Source organism: Microcebus murinus, chromosome 6 (genome assembly GCF_040939455.1).
Source record: "Microcebus murinus isolate Inina chromosome 6, M.murinus_Inina_mat1.0, whole genome shotgun sequence".
NCBI lineage: Eukaryota > Metazoa > Chordata > Mammalia > Primates > Cheirogaleidae > Microcebus > Microcebus murinus.
In genome coordinates this window covers 101,518,197-101,536,383 of record NC_134109.1, presented here as the reverse complement: position 1 = coordinate 101,536,383, position 18,187 = coordinate 101,518,197, and the positions used below count along the sequence as shown (strand labels likewise).

General features: G+C 41.5%; 1 protein-coding gene across 9 annotated transcripts in view; it reads left to right on the top strand.

Annotated features, from left to right (window-relative positions):
* The first annotated feature begins 3,061 nt into the window (after nt 1-3,061).
* Nucleotides 3,062-18,187, top strand: part of DENND4A (DENN domain containing 4A) — a 145,845-nt gene continuing 130,719 nt past the window's right edge. For 7 of the 9 annotated variants that reach the window (XM_076004496.1, XM_012758666.3, XM_012758665.2 and 4 more), the window contains exon 1: nt 17,038-17,314. The gene's annotated coding sequence lies outside the window, so the exon portion shown is untranslated. Of the gene's footprint in view, nt 3,337-17,037; nt 17,315-17,691; nt 18,185-18,187 lie in introns of those variants that run through there. The other 2 variants (XM_020286005.2, XM_012758661.3) reach the window with 2 other exon arrangements.

Here is an 18,187-nt window from a genome sequence, read left to right as displayed (position 1 = left end):
CTGTGGCAGGATCATAGCTCATGGCAGCCTTGGACTCCTGAGCTCAAGCAATTCCCCCTCCATCCCCCACCCCACCCCTGCCAAAGCCTCCTGAGTAGCTGGGATCACAGGTGCCAGCCACCATGCCCAGCTTGAAATAGTTTTTTAAAGAGAAAGACAAAGGGAGGCCGAGGCAGGAGGATCCTTTGAGCTCAGGAGGAGTTCGAGACCAGCCTGAGCAAGAGGGAGACCCGGTCTTTACTAAAAATAGAAAGAAATTAGCTGGCCAACTAAAAATATATAGAAAAAATGAGCCGGGCATGGTGGCACATGCCTGTAGTCCCAGCTACTTGGGAGGCTGAGGATCGCTTGAGCCCAGGAGTTTGAGGTTGCTGTGAGCTAGGCTAACGCACTAGCTCTAGGTAGCTAGCACTAGCTCTACCTCACAAGCTAGGCTAATGGCACTCTAGCCAGGGGAACACAGTGAGGCTCTGTCTCAAAAAAAAAAAAAAGAAAAAGAAAAGAAAAGAAAAAAAATGTCAGACTGGGTAAAAGTATTAATACAATAGGTTCTCCTCTGACAGTCTCTATTGGCCAAGGACAAACTTTGCTCAAGAAAAATAAATTCAGTTCTGAGTCTTCAAAGATTATGCATGAAACCTCATTATTTAAAAATGAACAGCATTTCTATTTTTAGATTGCTAACATGTAGGAGCAAATAAAAAACTCACAAATATCACTTTGGAATACATTTTAATGTACTTTAGTTTTGTGTATCTTGTACAACTGCAAAACATATGGAGACTAAGAATCAAAAAGGTGATCGAATTTGTATGTCTGAAACAGCAAACTGAGTCCCTGAATTTTTCACTTTTTATCCAGATGTTTCATGATCATAGAACTAATTTTAGATGGCATAATCTCCTTATAAAATACATATGATTAAGAAAAGTAGTGGGGTTTTTTTTTTTTTTTTTGAGACTTCTAATTCAGAGTTGTACAGGGTGCTTGGTTTTCCCAACCAAGCCAGCAGACTGAGAATAATCTGAATCATAAATCTAAGGCTAAACTGAGAAACTTTTAGCCAAAGAATCATAGTGAGCTTTTACAAGAGTTGAATCCCAGCTCCTTTTTATGAATAAGCTTTAAAATGGAGATAAAGTTCCAAATACAGTTTTTTCTCAATCTGTGAAAAACAGAATAGAAATCATAGTGTGCGATGGATTATTCTCTCTTGCAAATTGAATGACTACATTTGCTTTGTAACGCATTTAAGAGGAATATGGTTGATTACTTATTCTTGCTGAAACCTGCAATAGCTGCTTTCCCTTGCTTTCTTTTTCTGACAAGAATCAGCAACATGGAACATATTGCCACATTTTTTTTGAGCAATGGTATTTTTAAAAAATGTAAAGCATCAAACCCAAACAGCCTAACCCAAACCAAATAATTTAGACCACAAAGGCCAGACTAATTTTTCCCATTTCTCAAAATAACTGAAACTGAGTACACACCAAACTCCGTTTTTCTTTGTGTCATGTGGACATTGTCACAAATACAAGAGATTCTTCACTTTTCAGGTCCAGGGTATGCCATCCTTTGGTCCTGTTACACAGGTGAACAATTACTTTTCACTAGCTATGAAACAAAATGGATTAAGACAATTTCCTATAACCCCTTCATGTGCTATAGCATCATGTGCTGTAAGAGGAAGCATTTATGTGTGTTGATCACAGCTTCTTCAGTGCATGAGTTTCTATTACACTATTAAATAGAACTCTTAATTTATAGAAAAATTCAACCAGTGCCAAGGTCACCTCAAATAAACCAGCCAAGAACCCAAGAAACTTGTATAGAAAAATGAAAAGACCAGTGGAAACCGGCATCCCATATTGCTCTGGAATTGTGCCTATTCTGAGGCTTTGGTTTCACCTAATTGTCTTAAAATAGCACCCCAAGTCACACAATTAAAACTGTTTAATAGACTATGAGACTGATGATTGGCTGAACATGCTTCTGTGTGGTTAGGAAATCCCTATTACTGAATTGTTGGCCACTGCCTTGTGACATTTATAAGAACGCCCGGCAATCTACTCACAACTACTGAAAAAAAAAAAAAAAAAACCTTAAAAAAAATCCTTCTTCAAGTTTCCACATTAAAGATGATCTTATGTGTGTAGGAATGGAGAAAATGTGAAAAAATTACTCTCATTAGGCTAGCTTTGAGTGGATGCACTGGGTTTACAAAATATTTTGAGATGGTCAGATAAGCAGTTCTAATGACAGCATATGACACAGTTATCGTGAGCCATGTGTAGCCTAAGGAGAACTTTCAGCGTATCAGGGTAGCCCACATGTTGCTATTTATCATTTCAATTTCATATCAGAATCAAAATTGAGGGGAAAAAAAAACACTTGAAACCCAAGCAAGTCATCTGTAGCCTGAGTAATGAGACCTCTTGCAAAAAAAAAAAAAAAAAAAAAGAAAGAAAGAAACCACACACACATATACAACATGGAAAAAAAAACAGAGTAACACATTTTTGAGAAACGGGCTTTGGTTTCAGAGCACTGTTACAGCTGTTTAATTCATTTGCTGATGTAGTTCAAGTATGTAGACATTTACAGTAAATTTTTAAAGGGTTTATGTGCTCCCAATGATTTTACCATTTTTAAGAGAAAAGGGAAACACTATGATAGTTACCAAGTAATAGCACACACATATTTTCTGAAGCTGCATTTTTAATGACTAAAGCAACACTTTAGATAATAGGGTTATGCCTTATTTGCCTATGACTGAATGTTCCAGCAATTGAGAACTCTTTGATATAAAGAAGGTGTATGGTCACTTAAAGTGTAACATTATCCTGAAAAAGCATAGTTTTCCTTGAAGAAGCAACACATGAAGTCTAGCAGGCATGGTTTCATTTGTTCCATTTTGATTGCCTAAGTTTTCAACGGGGTAGTATTCTATTTCAAGGCCATTCTGTTGCAAAACCTTGCTGTGTGGTTGAAACATAGCTGTGTCTGTTGTAAACCGAAGAAGACAGCAAAAAAAAAAAAAAAAAAAGAGAGAGAGAGAGAGAGAGATCAGGAGAAAGAGTACTCCTTGTATCTTTCACATGAAGGTCCTTTAGTAGATAACTGATTTTTAAAACAAAAAACATTAAGTTCTCTGAGCTTCTACCCTGAATGAGCCCTGTTTTTACTCAAGATTAAGGGGGTTGGCTCCTGCAGAGATAACTGTATTAAGGACAAGTAATCGTCTAAATAAATGATTGTCATCCTTATAATATGAGAATTATGAAGACTAATGAAATGACAACAGTTGATCATCATTTTTCAAGTACCAATAAGGTATGTAGTCCTATGCAATTGCTTTTGAGGTTTCAGGGTTTGCAATGGAGTTTAGGAGTAAAAGTGGGAGACAAAATCTTTTGTATAAACTAATTATTTTGGGTCAAGGTTATTATTGGCTGATTAAAGAAAGGGACTGTGTCTGTGGAATTTCTTTGTAAGTGCCTACTTGTGTGTGTATAGACACCTGAATGTTTTTGATAATGGTGATAATTAACAATCATCCTATTCAAATACATAGATAGTTTTAAGCTGTGTAATTAAGAACTGGGATGATTATTCACAAAACGAACGATAGGTAATGTTCGAAAGATCTGAAAAGTCCTTTAAACAATTATTGTCTTGATTATAAAATATAAAGTCTACTATGCCTGCTAGACTTTATGTATTGCTTCTTACAAGGAAAACTATTGCTTTTTCAGGATAATGTTACTCTTTAAGTGACCATATACCTTCTTTATATCAAAGAGTTCTCAATTGCTCAAAAGGGGGGAATGGTTAAGATGTAGTTGCAGTTGTGCTTGGAAGGGAGGTGCAGAAGGGAGGTGGTTAATTTGAAAACAAAAAAGGGTCAGAGTTTTCCCCCCAGCATCTCCGAATCTGGACTAGGATTTGTTAATATCTCAAGCGCTTCTCAATTGTGAAAAAGACAAAAAACATGGCCGGGTGAGGTGGCTCACGCCTGTAATCCTAGCACTCTGGGAGGCTGAGGCAGGCGGATTGCTCAAGGTCAAGAGTTCGAAACCAGCCTGAGCAAGAGCGAGACCCCGTCTCTACAGAAAGAAATTAATTGGCCAACTAATATATATATATATAGAAAAAATTAGCCGGGCGTGGTGGCACATGCCTGTAGTCCCAGCTACTCGGGAGGCTGAGGCAGGAGGATTGCTTGAGCCCAGGAGTTTGAGGTTGCTGTGAGCTAGGCTGACGCCAGGGCACTCACTCTAGCCTGGGCAACAAAGTGACACTCTGTCTCAAACAAAGAAAAGAAAAAGACAAAAAACCAAAATGAAACAAAACAAAGAACAGTCCTTCCATGAGCTACCTCATGTCCAGGCCTCCCACTCAATTCGTCACCCGGGCAAAATTTCCCTTTCCTATTCCCTCTGAAGTTACAGATTTTTTTTTTTTTTTAAGGAACTTACAAAAGTTTCTCAGAAGCATTTGCACAGTTCTTGAAAAAAATTAGCATCATAACTGCCCATTTCAGGGAAATTAGGCCCAAAAGAAAAATATTGAGTGAGGTTTCTTAGGCCCTAGATATGATATTTTCTAGGAACTATAAGCTAATAATCATTATGCAAAGGCACATTTTTTTTCCTGAAATTTTAGAAGGAAGGCACATTTTCTTCACAAACACAACATGTATCAACAGTATATTTTGTATTCTGTTCTGGAAAATGACAGCTCTTACTCTACAGCTGGTTAACATCTGGGGAAAAAAACCTTGGTTCATAGTGCACTCAATCGCAAACATCTTTTTCTCTCAATACAAAGTGGTAGTAGTGACAAGAGCAAAAAGTATTTTCTTTCTTTCTTTTCTTTTTTTTTTTTGAGACAGAGTGTCACTTTGTTGCCCAGGCTAGAGTGAGTGCCATGGCGTCAGCCTAGCTCATAGCAACCTCAAACTGCTGGGCTCAAGCAATCCTCCTGCTTCAGCCTCCCGAGTAACTGGGACTACAGGCATGCGCGACCATGCCCGGCTAAATTTTTCTCTCTATATATATTAGTTGGCCAATTAATTTCTTTCTATCTATAGTAGAGACGGGGTCTCACTCAGGCTGGTTTCAAACTCCTGACCTTGTGCTCAAGGTCCGCCTGCCTCAGCCTCCCAGAGTGCTAGGATTACAGGCATGAGCCACCAAGCCCAGCTGCTATGTGCTGTTTAGATGGTATTCTTTTTTACCTACATCAGCTTCTATTCAAATTCTGTTAATTTCTTAGTTTCAAGGACTGAGGTGGGCATTATCAATTCTTCCCAAAACATTCATCTGCAGTTATTTCTAATAGACTCTAACCCCCAGATGAGTTTGTTTCAACTCCCCTGTTGCTTTGGAAACCCCTACACATCATCAGTTAGAGTCTATTTTGCATTATGGTAGTTCCTTATAAATAGACTGTGTTCTCTAGGTAGGAAGATTTGTTTTATATTGATTGTTTTTAGACATAGGACTTACTAATGTTCTAAAATTCTGCTTTTTCTTAAATATGTGAATTAGTCAAAGTATTAATAAAACTTTTGAATGAGATTTTGTAGGTCATATTAAATTTACCTAGGCAACATGTTAGAGCCTGCACATGTTCTTAGAAAAATAAAACCAAACCTAAGTAAAATAAAAGGCCCAGTAAACAATCTGGAGAGGAACCCTCCCAAAGCCACAACCACTTCTTACCCTAATTTATAGTTACACTACTGGCTGTATTTTTATTCTCCTTACTTTTTTTAGTTTCTTCCTTAGATCTATTCCTTACATATGTTTTTGGATTATAATACTAGCCTCTACTGATTTTCTCCTTCTAAAGCAACTTGGCCAGTTTCATTTGGACTATAGGTGTCCCATATCATACAAAAGGTAATAGGCATAGGAATGTAATGACAATGATCTTTGTATTGCCTTTTCTGTCCCTATCCTTTTAACCTATCATCCCTAATGTGAAGCTACTGTTAAATCAAAATGACTATAACTACAGAGTTAACTAAATACTCCTCTATTCTTTTCTGCTTTTTCTTTTTTCTTCTTATTTTTTGAGACAGGGTCTCACTCTGTTGCCCAGAGTAGAGTGCAGTGGCAACTTCAAAGCTTACTGCAACCTCAAATGCCTGGGCTCAAGTGATCCTCTTGCCTCAGCCTACCAAGTAGCTGCCACCACAGGTATGTGCCACCACACCCAGCTAATTTTTGTATTTTTTGTAGAGACAGGGTCTCACTATCTGGTCTCAAACTCCTGACCTCAAGTGATCCTCCTGACTCAGCCTCCCAAATTGCTAGGATTACAAGTGTCAGCCACTAGGCTGCCCTCGTGTTTTTTTCTTAATACTTCTATTTTGGCTTTGAAGCGTACAACAGTTTTAGAGCTGGGGAGTTTAGAGAATCCTTCCACTATAATTTTCAGGGTAGGAAAGATGATTTAGCAATAATTCAATCTTTGACAGATTTTCTTGTTTAAAACTTTATGAAAGCTTGCTCAACACCATTAGTCATCAGGGAAACATAAATTAAAACTACAATGATATATCATTATGTGACAATTAGAATGGCTAAAAGAAAAATTTTTTAAACACACAATAATCCAAGCAACCTGACAATAGCACGTATAGTAACTGCAACTCTTATACTACATACTGTGGGGCATGCAAAATGGCACAACCACTTTAAGAAACAGTTTGACAGTTCTTATAAAGTTAAGTAAACTCTTATCATAAGACCCAGTAAGCCCCTTTCCTAGGTATTTACCAGGAAAACGCAGGTAGCATATGTCCGCATAAAAACCTGTGTGCAAATGTTTATGGAGGCTTTATTCATAATCACCAAAAACTCGAAACTCTCCTAAATGTCCCTCAACTGGAGAATGAGTAAGCAGACTGTGGTGCATTCATACAATAAGATATGACTCAACAATGAAAAGGAACAGACTACTGATACATACACCATGCAATGTGGGCAAATCTCAAAAGCCCATGCTAAGCCAGTAGCTGTGGCTCAGATCTGTAATCCCAGCAACTCACGAGGCTGAGGCAGAAGATCGTTTTAGCTAGGTGTTTGAGGCTGCGGTGAGCTATGATCGCAAGACCCATCCCTAAAAAAATAAGTAAAAAACAAAATAAATAAAAAGCCCACGGTACGTGGGAAAAAAACCCTCAAAAGTCTATATATTCTATAATTGTTATATATTTACTTGTTATCCTGTACAAAGTAATACTATGGGAATAAAAATCCAATCAGTGGTTGTCAAGGGTAGGACAGGGGAACTGGCTACAAAAAGGCATAGGGAAAATTTTTGGATTGGTGGAAATGTTCTATATCTTGATTCTACATTTGCCAAAATTCATCAAACTATTTTAAAAGAATGAATTTTTCTGTATGTAAAGCTTACCTCAATAAACCTGACTTTAAAAAAATCACACAAAAATCTTTATGAAAACTGATAGAAAATGATGAAGATTGTTCTTGCCCCTTGCACGTAGGGGGCTGTATTCCCTCATACTTAATTACTGCATAACTAGAGAATGTCTAAAGAACATTTGATGAACTCCTAAAATATTCCAGTATTGTTCTCATTACATGGACTTAGTAGAAATGAAAACAGTGGAAGGAAAAAATGTACAATAAATCAGCCAAATACTTATAAATGGAATGTCTATATTACATGAAACACTAAATTTTGACCGAATTTCTTGTAAAAGGTGAAGTGGCCTTGTTAACTGTCATTTCACTGCTTTCTGATAGAAAGATAAAAATTACTTTGCTTTTGTTTGTAGATTTTCTGCAATAATAATTCACTGAACAAATTTTAATTTTAAAATATTTTAAACATACAGAAAAGTTTTAAAAAAGAAACCCATGTACCCCTATAAATTTGAGAAGTCTTATAATTTTGCCATATTTGCTTAGACATTTTTTTTTTAAAAAAAAAGCAATACAATACTATAGCTGAAGCTCCATCTTCATCCTTTTCCCCTTTCTCCTCCTCCATGATAGTAGCCACTATCCTAAAGTTAGTAGGTAGCCTTATATTTTAGAGATTTATCTGTGTTGGTAGATGTCAGACTTCACTAATTTTCATTATTGTATAGTATTCCATTGCACAACTATACAATGTTCTTCTATTGCCAAGCATTTAGTTTTTCTCTGCTCATTACTATGAACAATTAATCAGTGAATATCCTAGCAGTGTCTCCTGGTACACATGTGCAAGAGTTTCTTTAGGTGCAGGGATTTTCAAGCTTTTATGGCAATGAGAAATAATTTTACATTCAGATCCTCTACGTATATACATGCATATATTATCACAGGCCGGATTGCCTGGGAAGTAGACTTTGGACATAGATTTGTGTTCAGGGTGTTTATTGGGGAAGGTCCCAGGATCAGCATCCATGGGGAAGTGAAGGAAGCAGGACTGGGCAGAGGGAGAAGTTGGGCTACAATGAAGTGGAACAAAGGCCTCAGCTGATCCCACACTGGCTGGGGATCTAGCCAATCTAGCCAACTCCTTGAGAGTTAGTTCAAATTGGTTGGAGCAAGGGAATCAGGCCTGTGTACACCTGTATTGACAAGTTGCTGGATACAACTGCACCCAGAAAGAGGGTGTGACCTTGGACAAGTAGCTCTCTTATTGGAAAGTGCTGGAGAGGACTCAGCTAAAAGATATTGGCTGCCTACACTTCTAGCATCCAGAAGAATAAATGCTTCAGTCCTGGAGAGGGAGAATCTAGGTGACACATGACATCTAATATATAGCCACACACACACATATGAATTTTCAATATTACTAAAATATTTCCAAACTGCTTTCCAAAAGAATTCAGAAGAGTGTCTGTTTGAAATTCCCACCAGTAGAGCTTGAGAGTTCCAGTTTTTCCACATCCTCACCAACCCTTGGTATTACCAGACTACTTAACGTTTGCCCATCTGATGGATGGGGTGATACAATAGAGAATCTGAATGAAGCCCATCCTTTGGTGAAAGTTTTTAAATATTCCTAATTTTGTAGTGCACCAAGACTTACTTCTTGCTAGCTCATCAACCACCAAAAAGGCATGTGCATTTCCCTATTAATTAGGTAGCGTTCAATTTTTAGGCTTGCAAAATAGAAATCTAGTCTTGCAAAATAAATCTTTTAGTGTTGAAATCTTTTCTATAGCAGAGTGCATTGTGTATAACATTACAAAGTAAAATACCGGTGGATTGAAGGAGTGAATTATATGCCTAGGCACATGGCATTTAAAGTTTTACTTTTTTGAAATCCACACAGCATTGTGGTTTGGTAGAAGCCTATTGGCCCAGGAATTGTGATGCCTGGGCTCTGGTCCAGTCTAGCCATATGATTTGGGAAAATTCATTCCACCTTTCTTTTTTTTCTTTTCTTTTCCTTCCTTCCTTTCTTTCTCCCTCCCTCCCTCCCTCCTTCCCTCCCTCCCTTCCTTCCTTTTTCTTTTCTTCTTTCCTTCCTTTCTTCCCTCCCTCCTTTCTTCCTTGCTATCCTTTTCTTTTCCTTCTTTTCTTTCTTTCCTTTTTCTTAGATGTGGTCTTGTTCTATTGCCCAGGCTGGAATGCAGTGGCATGATCACAGCTCACTGCAGCCTTGAACTCCTAGGCTCAAACAATCCTCCCACCTTAGCCTCCCAAAATGCTATGATTATAGGTGTGCCAGGCCTGAAAATAAAATGGTCACTATATTATCTCCAAGGTTCATCCTGTTCAAAAATCCTATTTTCTGGATCAGAGAAACATGAAATCAACTTGTGAAAGTATCATTCTGGTAAAGCCATTACGTTGTGGGTCAGATGATAAGTTTTACACCAATTTTTCTAATTGCTTGCCTCACCTCAATTGTTCTATAACCCAATCCATGTACCCCTACCCTTGTCCAATTGCCCTACAAGTTACCCGAACTCCACCCTTGAGATTTTCCTTTGCAACCAATCACCATTTTTATTACCGCTAGTATTTCAACTTTTGGCTCTGGCCTTGCAGTAAACAGAGCCTTACTGTAAGTGATCATCAGAAGAATTTTAAATGGAAGAATATGGTTTTTGTCTTTTTTTTTTAATAATATCAATTCCCCATTCCTTTTTAGCATATAGTTAGTTAAAAATGACCTGTATCATTATATACTCTGTGCAGCCTGACCTGAAGGATTCTGTGCATCTCCTTTCTTCCATTGTACTATCCATTACCTTCCAGAAAGCACTGCACAGAGGGCAGCAGTTTGCACTGCCCTATCCTGTCACCTCGAAAAGCCTTTCTTCTATTTCAGTTCTAATATATTCAAATAAAAGATAGCCCCATCTCAGTTTAACTCCTGTTTATCTTTTAACATAATTTAAAACTCTAAGTTATTATTACAACATCCAAATCCTATTATGTCAATATGGTGATGCTTATTAAAGATGCTGTTAAAATAATTACAACCAACACAAAAACGTGCAGGGTTATAAATGGAAGATGTAGAGGAAGGATATCCATTTCTAGGAGATAATAAAGTGATGCTGACACTGGAGAGCCTAAAATAGCTTTCAGGGATTATTTAGTTAACCACCTTGCAAGAGGATTTGGAGATATTTTTTGTTTTAAATTTGAATCTTTATTATTAAAGATCTATTATTCTCCAAGTCTTGAATAAGCCAATTGTTAGAGTTTCTCCCTTCTGGATTAACTTTGCCTCTGATATAATTAGCTTGATGTAACTAACTGATCCATTTCTTTGTCGGTATGCACATACGTGGGAAAGGAGAGCAAGGTGCTTTTATGTGCAGCAGAGGCTTAAATTCTTTCTCTCAATTAAGAGCCTTGTGTTGATGGCCTGAAAGTGTCCCAAATGAGAGACTTTCTCTGCCATACTGCAGAGGGGATGGGAAGAGAAAGGCGTTGGCCCTAGTGCCCTGACACCTTAGGTAGTATCAGGACTGGACATTGATGAACTTTCAACCAAGAATATAAAAAGAAAGGAGAGGAGGAAGCTAGTGACCTCAAATGATGTCCTAGACTAATCATATTTCTTTAGAAAGAATCCGCCTGGCAACACAGGGATGGGTGGATTGAAGACAGGAGATAAGAAATCCAATTAGATGACCACTGCAAAATTTCAAGTTAAAAAAAAAAAAAAAGCTGTGCATTTGATCTAGGTCAGTGGGAAAAGGGATGGAGAGGTGAAGAAGGATACTATTGATGTTAAGGAGGTGATATCAACTGGTTTTCTTTTTTCTTTTCTTTTTTCTTTTTTGAGACAGAATCTCACTGTGTTGCCTGGGCTAGAGTGCCCTGGTGTCAGCCTAGCTCACAGCAACCTTCAACTCCAGGGCTGAAGCAATCCTTCTGCCTCATTCTCCCGAGTAGCTGGGACTACAGGCATTCGCCACCATGCCCGGCTAAGTTTTTCTAAATATTTTTAGTTGACCAATTAATTTCTTTCTATTTTTAGTACAGACGGGGTCTCGCTTTTGCTCAGGCTGGTTTTAAACTCATGACCTTGAGCGATCTGCCCACCTCAGCCTCCCAGAGTGCTAGGATTACAGGCGTGAGCCACCGTGCCCAGCCTCAATTGGTTTTCATGATTGATTAGGTGTCAAGGAATAAAGGAAAAAGCGGAGTTGATGACTCATAGGTTTTGACTTTTGTGACTAGGTACATGGTGAGTACTATTCAAGTAATTAGAGAATATAGGAGTAAAAGGTTTGGGGTAAAGATCACCTTTGAAAATGTTGAGTCTCAGGTGTACCTGGGATTGAGCTATCTTGGAGGTGGTTGAATATACAATCCCAAAGCGTAGGAGGGCAGTATGGACTAAAGATGTGTAGGTCTATTCTGAGTGATTTTATAAAAAACAGGAGGGTTTTGTTTTTTAAAGTTCATTCTCTTCAATGGCAGGCGTTTCCCCTTGCTGGCAGGGCTCCTTAAGCCTTGACAATAAAAAGGGTGTTCCTGTTGTCTACCCTTGCAGGACGCATGTCTGGGCCAATCAATAAAAAGTGTTTAATTTGTTCAGCTTCATGTTTCACAAATATCCTAGCTGTACCAACAGTGCTGAGTGCATGAGAAAAGCTGACTCATATTTCCTGCAAGTCAGCACAGATACCCATCCTTTCAAATTATTTGAACCTTTGGCCACTCCCAAGGAGAGAGTCAAAGTGTCAAAGTGTTGGAATAGTTTATGAGCATCTCTTTCATTTGTTATACCTGTTATAAAGACGCAAAGTTAAAACAAAGCTTTTTCTGCCTTGCACTGCTACTCTCAACCCTCAAGGCCATGCCCCAATCATGTCCTCACCTTTCATAGAAAGTTGAGGCTCTCTCAGGATTGGTTCAAATGTCACCTGTTTTGTCTATTTTTGTCACCTTAAATCCTCACAATGTGAATTAATCACTCACCTCCCCTGGGTTCTTACAGCAACCAGTTTATGCATCTAGTGTAGAACTTGTCATAGATTGACTTTAAAAGTTATGAAATATTATCTTAACACTTAAAGTCAGGGGCATACTTGTTGGACAATGCCAATTAAAAAGACATCCTATTTAAAAATAACTTTCTGGCTGGGCGTGGTGGCTCACGCCTATAATCCTAGCACTTTGGGAGGCTAAGGCGGGAGGATCGCTTGAGGTTAGGAGTTGAAGAGCAGCCTGAGCAAGAGCGAGACCTCATCTCCACTAAAAATAGGAAAAATTAGCCGGGTGTGGTAGTGAGCATCTGTAGTCCCAGCTACTCAGGAGGCTGAGGCAGGAGGATTGCTTGAGCCCAGGAGCTTGAGGTTGCTGTGAGCTAGGCTGACGCCACGGCACTCTACTCAGGGAAACCAAGTGCAACTCTGTCTCTGAATAAATAAATAAATAATAACTTTCCTTTGTAAATAATTTTAAAAGTATACATTGAATTTATAAGGAACTGTTTAAAAACGTAAAATTATTAATTTGAGGAAAATGTTGACAAGTGATAATTGTCCAAGCTATAAGAAAATGCTGAGTCAAGGATATGACTCCTCAGTTGGCCATGAAAAGGGCAGAGACAACAGTGGCTTAGACTGCTGGAGCCCTCCCGTCCCTGTCTACTCCTGTCAAGCACCAGGTTTAGAAAATGTCATTTTTTTTGTTTTGTTTTTTTTTTGAGACAGAGTCTCACTCTGTTACCGGGGCTAGAGTGCGGTGGCATCAGCCTAGCTCACAGCAACCTCAAACTCCTGGGCTCAAGGGATCCTCCTGCCTCAGCCTCCCAAGTAGCTGGGACTACAGGCATGTGCCACCATGCCTGGCTAATTTTTTCTATTTTTAGTTGTTTGGCTACTTTCTTTCTGTTTTTAGTAGAGATGGGGTCTTGTTCTTGCTCAGGCTGGTTTGGAACTCCTGACCTTGAGAGATCCTCCTGCCTCAGCCTCCCAGAGTGCTAGAATTACAGGTGTGAGCCACTGCACCTGGCCTAGAAAATGTCATTTCTTTCTTTCTTTCTTTTTTTTCTTGAGACAAAGTCCCACTCTGTTGCCCAGGCTAGAGTGCCGTGGCATCAGACTAGCTCACAGCAACCTCAAACTCCTGGGCTCAAGCAATCCTGCTGCCTCAGCCTCCTCAGTAGCTGGGACTGCAGGCATGCGCCACCATGCCTGGCTAATTTTTTCTATATATTTTTAGTTGGCCAATTAATTTCTTTCTATTTTTAGTAGATATGGGGGTCTCGGTCTTGCTCAGGTTGGTTTTGAGTTCCTGACCTTGAGCAATCCTCCAGCCTTGGCCTCCCAGAGTGCTAGGATTACAAGCATGGACCATCGCGTCTGGCCAAAAATGTCATTTCTAACATGACATTTCTTACTCTTATTCTTAAAAGTTGTTCAGATAATTTGTCTTTAAAAAGAATTTTATCAGATCAGATTTGCATTTTTAGGAAATAAATTGCTAATTTGACCATATTGCTAATAAATTTCAGTTGGTAGATTAAATACATTGGAGTTTCACTTAAACACTGTTTCACAATGAATATAATTTGTCAATCAATATGTATTCTGCTTTGGGCACATCCAATAGTTTCTATTAGACCATAATCCCCAGTAGAAGGTTTTCTTTTTCATCCATAGGGAAGCCTTGTATCATAGATATTACGGACTGCTTTATACAGGCTCTAGATTTTAATTTGAAGATGGTGGGAAACTTCTGGTATAGCAATTCAGGTACGTAAATTTAACAGGTGGAGAGGATTAGGCTGTACAACGGCTTGAGCTTGTGGTGCTTTAAATGGTTACGGTTTCATAGGTTTCCTTTATTCATCATTTGAACCACAGTGTTTTTTTTGTTTGTTTGTTTGTTTGTTTGTTTTTGAGACAGAGTCTCACTCTGTTGCCCAGGCTAGAGTGCCCAGGCGTCAGTCTAGCTCACAGCAACCTCAAACTCCTGGGCTCAAGCGATCCTCCTGCCTCAGCCTCCTGAGTAGCTGGGACTACAGGCACGTGCCACCATGCCCGGCTAATTTTTCCTGTATATATTAGTTGGCCAATTAATTTCTTTCTATTTTTAGTAGAGATGGGGTCTCGCTCAGGCTGGTTTCTAACTCCTGACCCTGAGCGATCCTCCCGCCTTGGCCTCCCAGAGTGCTAGGATTACAGGAGAGAGCCATTGCGCCTGGCCCTGAACCAGTGTTTTAAAATGATGTTTAAGAAATAGCAAGCCAGGGCTGGGCGTGGTGGCTCATGCCTTTAATCCTAGCACTCTGGGAGGCCCAGGCGGGAGGATTGCTCAAGGTCAGGAGTTCGAAAGCAGCCTGAGCCCCCATCTCTACTATAAATAGAAAGAAACTAATTGGCCAACTAATATATATAGAAAAAATTAGCCAGGCATGGTGGCGCATGCCTGTAGTCCCAGCTACTCAGGAGGCTGAGGCAGGAGGATCGCTTGAGCCCAGGAGATTGTGATTGCTGTGAGCTAGGCTGATGCTACGGCACTCACTCTAGCCTGGGCAACAGAGTGAGACTCTGTCTCAAAAAAAAAAAAAAAAAAAAGAAATAGCAAGCTAGAATTCTACATGTAAAAGATGACATAATTTCAAAAATGGCACAGGGCCAAAATGTATAACCCAAAGATTTCCGTTTCATGTTTACACTGTTAGAATTCCTTGCTCAAATAACATTTAGGGTTTAAGTTTGTTTAACTGTGACATATGCCTTGGATGTTGAGAGGATTCCTGATATGACTGTTAGGGGCTCTGAGATACTTCAGGATACTTCCTGGTTACACAAATACTGCCTATTGGGTTTTATTGCTTTTTAATATCATTCTTTCAGAAGTTATTTTCTCTGATTAAAAAAAGCTTCAAACCTTTTCAACTTTTGAAATTTTTTTTTTTTTTGAGACAGCATCTCACTCTGTTGCCTGGGCTAGAGTGCCGTGGCTTCAGCCTAGCTCACAGCAACCTCCAACTCCTAGGCTCAAGTGATCCTCCTGCCTCAGCCTCCTGAGTAGCTGGCACTACAGGCATGCACCACCACGCCCGGCTAATTTTTTCTATTTTTGGTAGAGACCGGGTCTTGCTATTGCTCAGGCTGGTCAAAGTGTTAGGATTACAGGCCTGCGCCATCTTGCCCAGCCCAGTCTGGTTTTTTTTTTTTTTTTTTTTAACTGAATATGAAGTTACTTACAGTCTGGTTTTTAAAACCATCCTGATATTTGCTATCCCAGAATTCTTTTCATAACCCTTATAACATATTTCCCCTCAAAATGTGATGAAATGTTTATTGCACCTCTTCTCCCGCTAGACTGCAGCTCCTCGACCCAGACTTTTTGTTTCCCTTACCACTGTGCCCCCTCTGCTTGAGTTCCAATGAATGTTTCTTGACTTACTGACTGAATTCAATGGAAGAATTGGAGGTATGAAGTAAAGCTGTAAAATTGGTTAGTAAAAGAGATGAATGCTTACTCTGTGCAATTTAGGAAAGCTGACTTGAAACCAGAGGGATTTTTAGGGTCCTATTTCTTCCCTCATTTGTCCATGGAGTAATACCTAAAATTTATGGCCCGAAGTGGTGGCTCATGCCTGTGATCCTAGCACTTTGAGAGGCCTAGGCAGGGGGATCACTTGAGGCCAGGGGTTCAAGACCAGGCTGGGCAATAGGGAGACCTCTATCTGTATAGTAACAATAAAATTAGCCAGGTGTGGCGTGGTAACATGCCGCTGCAGTCACAGCTACGGGTAGGTTGAGGTGGGAGGATCGCAGGATCACTCAAGCCCAGGAGTTTGGGGTTGCAGTGCGTCATGATAATGCCAATGCACTCTAGCCCCAGCAACAGAGCAAGACCCTCTCAAGCAAGATAAAAAAAATTTAGTACTTTCATACACTATGCTAAGCACTCCACATGTACTATAGAATTTCACCAGCTGACCAACCCAGTAGAAGTAAACCACCTCTGTTATCCTTATTTGCCTACAGCTACTAATGGTGGAGCCACAGTCAGGTTCAAATAGGCCATATCCAATTAATCCACAGTAATCGACACCTTTTCAACAATAGGTATTATATTAACATACTTTTCGGAGAATCCCCCTAAATTCCCTGTTTACCTGACCTATCTCGGGACCGAAATCTACCAGGCGGTTGCTAACTCTTGGGGGGGTTTCCCGGAGCATCTGAGCGCCCTTGGTGGAGGAGCAGCAGCTGCTCCAACCACGCGCCGAGCTGGGCGGTCTCAGGACTCCTAGGAGTGCGGGGGAGGAAGAAATAGGTTCCCGTGCCTCTGGGTGGTGAGAGGGGAAGGGACTCTATGCCTCGCCCACGCCCGCCTGGGGTTCGGGATCTCCCCACCAGAGGCGGAACCACAGTGCGTTTCCCCAACTACAAGGCGCGTCACGAGCTAGGGCAGCTTAGCCCCGCCCACCTTCTCCGCCCCTTGTAGGGTCTAGCGCTAGGACCCCACGACCCTCGACCCGGCCCTCTCCCCGCCCCTCTGGGCCAGACCCAGCCCACGATTGGCGCTCAGGGGCTCCGTTCCCGCCCCCGCTCCCTCCGTCACTGCCAAGATGGCGCCGGTGGCGGCCGCCGCGGCGGCTGGAGCCGGAGAAAGAGGCGGAGGCAGCCGCGGTCGCGAGGGGAGGGGGAGTCCCGTCTGACTGAGACGGCAGGCCTGGGCGGGCGGGGGTGCCGCGCAGGGCGGAGCGCAGGGTTGGGGATGAGCTAAGCGGGCTCAGAACGCCGCGGCATTCAGCCCCTCGTGTCCCGCTGCCGCGCGTGAGGGGATCCGGCGCCGTTCTTCAAGCTAGACCCGCTGCTCGCGCCGGAGCCAGCGGGGAGGTGAGTGCGGGGGCAGCGACGCAGACCGTGGTGGCAGGTGGAGCTGTCACCCGGAGAGGTGACAGCCGGGGGCGCGGGAGTGGGGCGGCTGGGCTCAGGGAGACGGCACGGATGGCCGCGACCTCCGCCTGCGGGCTTCTGAGAGCTGGGCCGTCCTCCGCGGGCTCGGTCCTCCCGGGATGGCGGGGCGGTGCTGAGAGTAGCACCCGCGCCTCTGCGTCGGGCGCGTGGGGGGCTCCTGTGTTTTCGTTCCAGATTTTCTATTCCGGGCCGGCCCGGGGCTGTTGTTGTTTGGAGGTGGGGGCGGGGAGGGGGGAGGTCCTGGAGCTGGGATTTTTGACAAGCCCGTTACGTAAGTCGGAGGTGGCTTCCCGGAATCCCACCTGCTCCGTGTTTTAAACGAGCGGCGGGGGAGCCCGGGGAGCCCGAGGCCGGCTTTCCTCCCCGGGGTCCGCCAGTCTTCCCTGGCCCGCGGGCGCCGGTTCCGCGTGAGTCCGGCCCGCGTCCAAGTTGGCCAGTTTTTTCTAGTCTTTTTTTTTTTTTTTTTTTTTTTCCTGTGGTGGTGGTGGGGGGCACGATTCCCGGTTACCTTTGAAGTTTATCGCATTCTAGGGGAGGGAGAAAAAAAAAAAGCTTGTGACCTCAAATTGGGTCGCAGTGACAGCTTTTCATTATCGTGCTTTAAATGACACATGTGCTGGAAGATTTTTGTTGTTCCAATGTGCTCTTAATTCAAACGTATGGTTACGCCTGGAGCCTTAGAGAGAGGTTTTTGTCTTACGGGACAGTTATTTCTTGTTTGCAACAACAGGACATCAGTCAACAGGCATGTATTTGAGGAGAAAACCCGTGTCAGCCAACTAGAAACCGGTG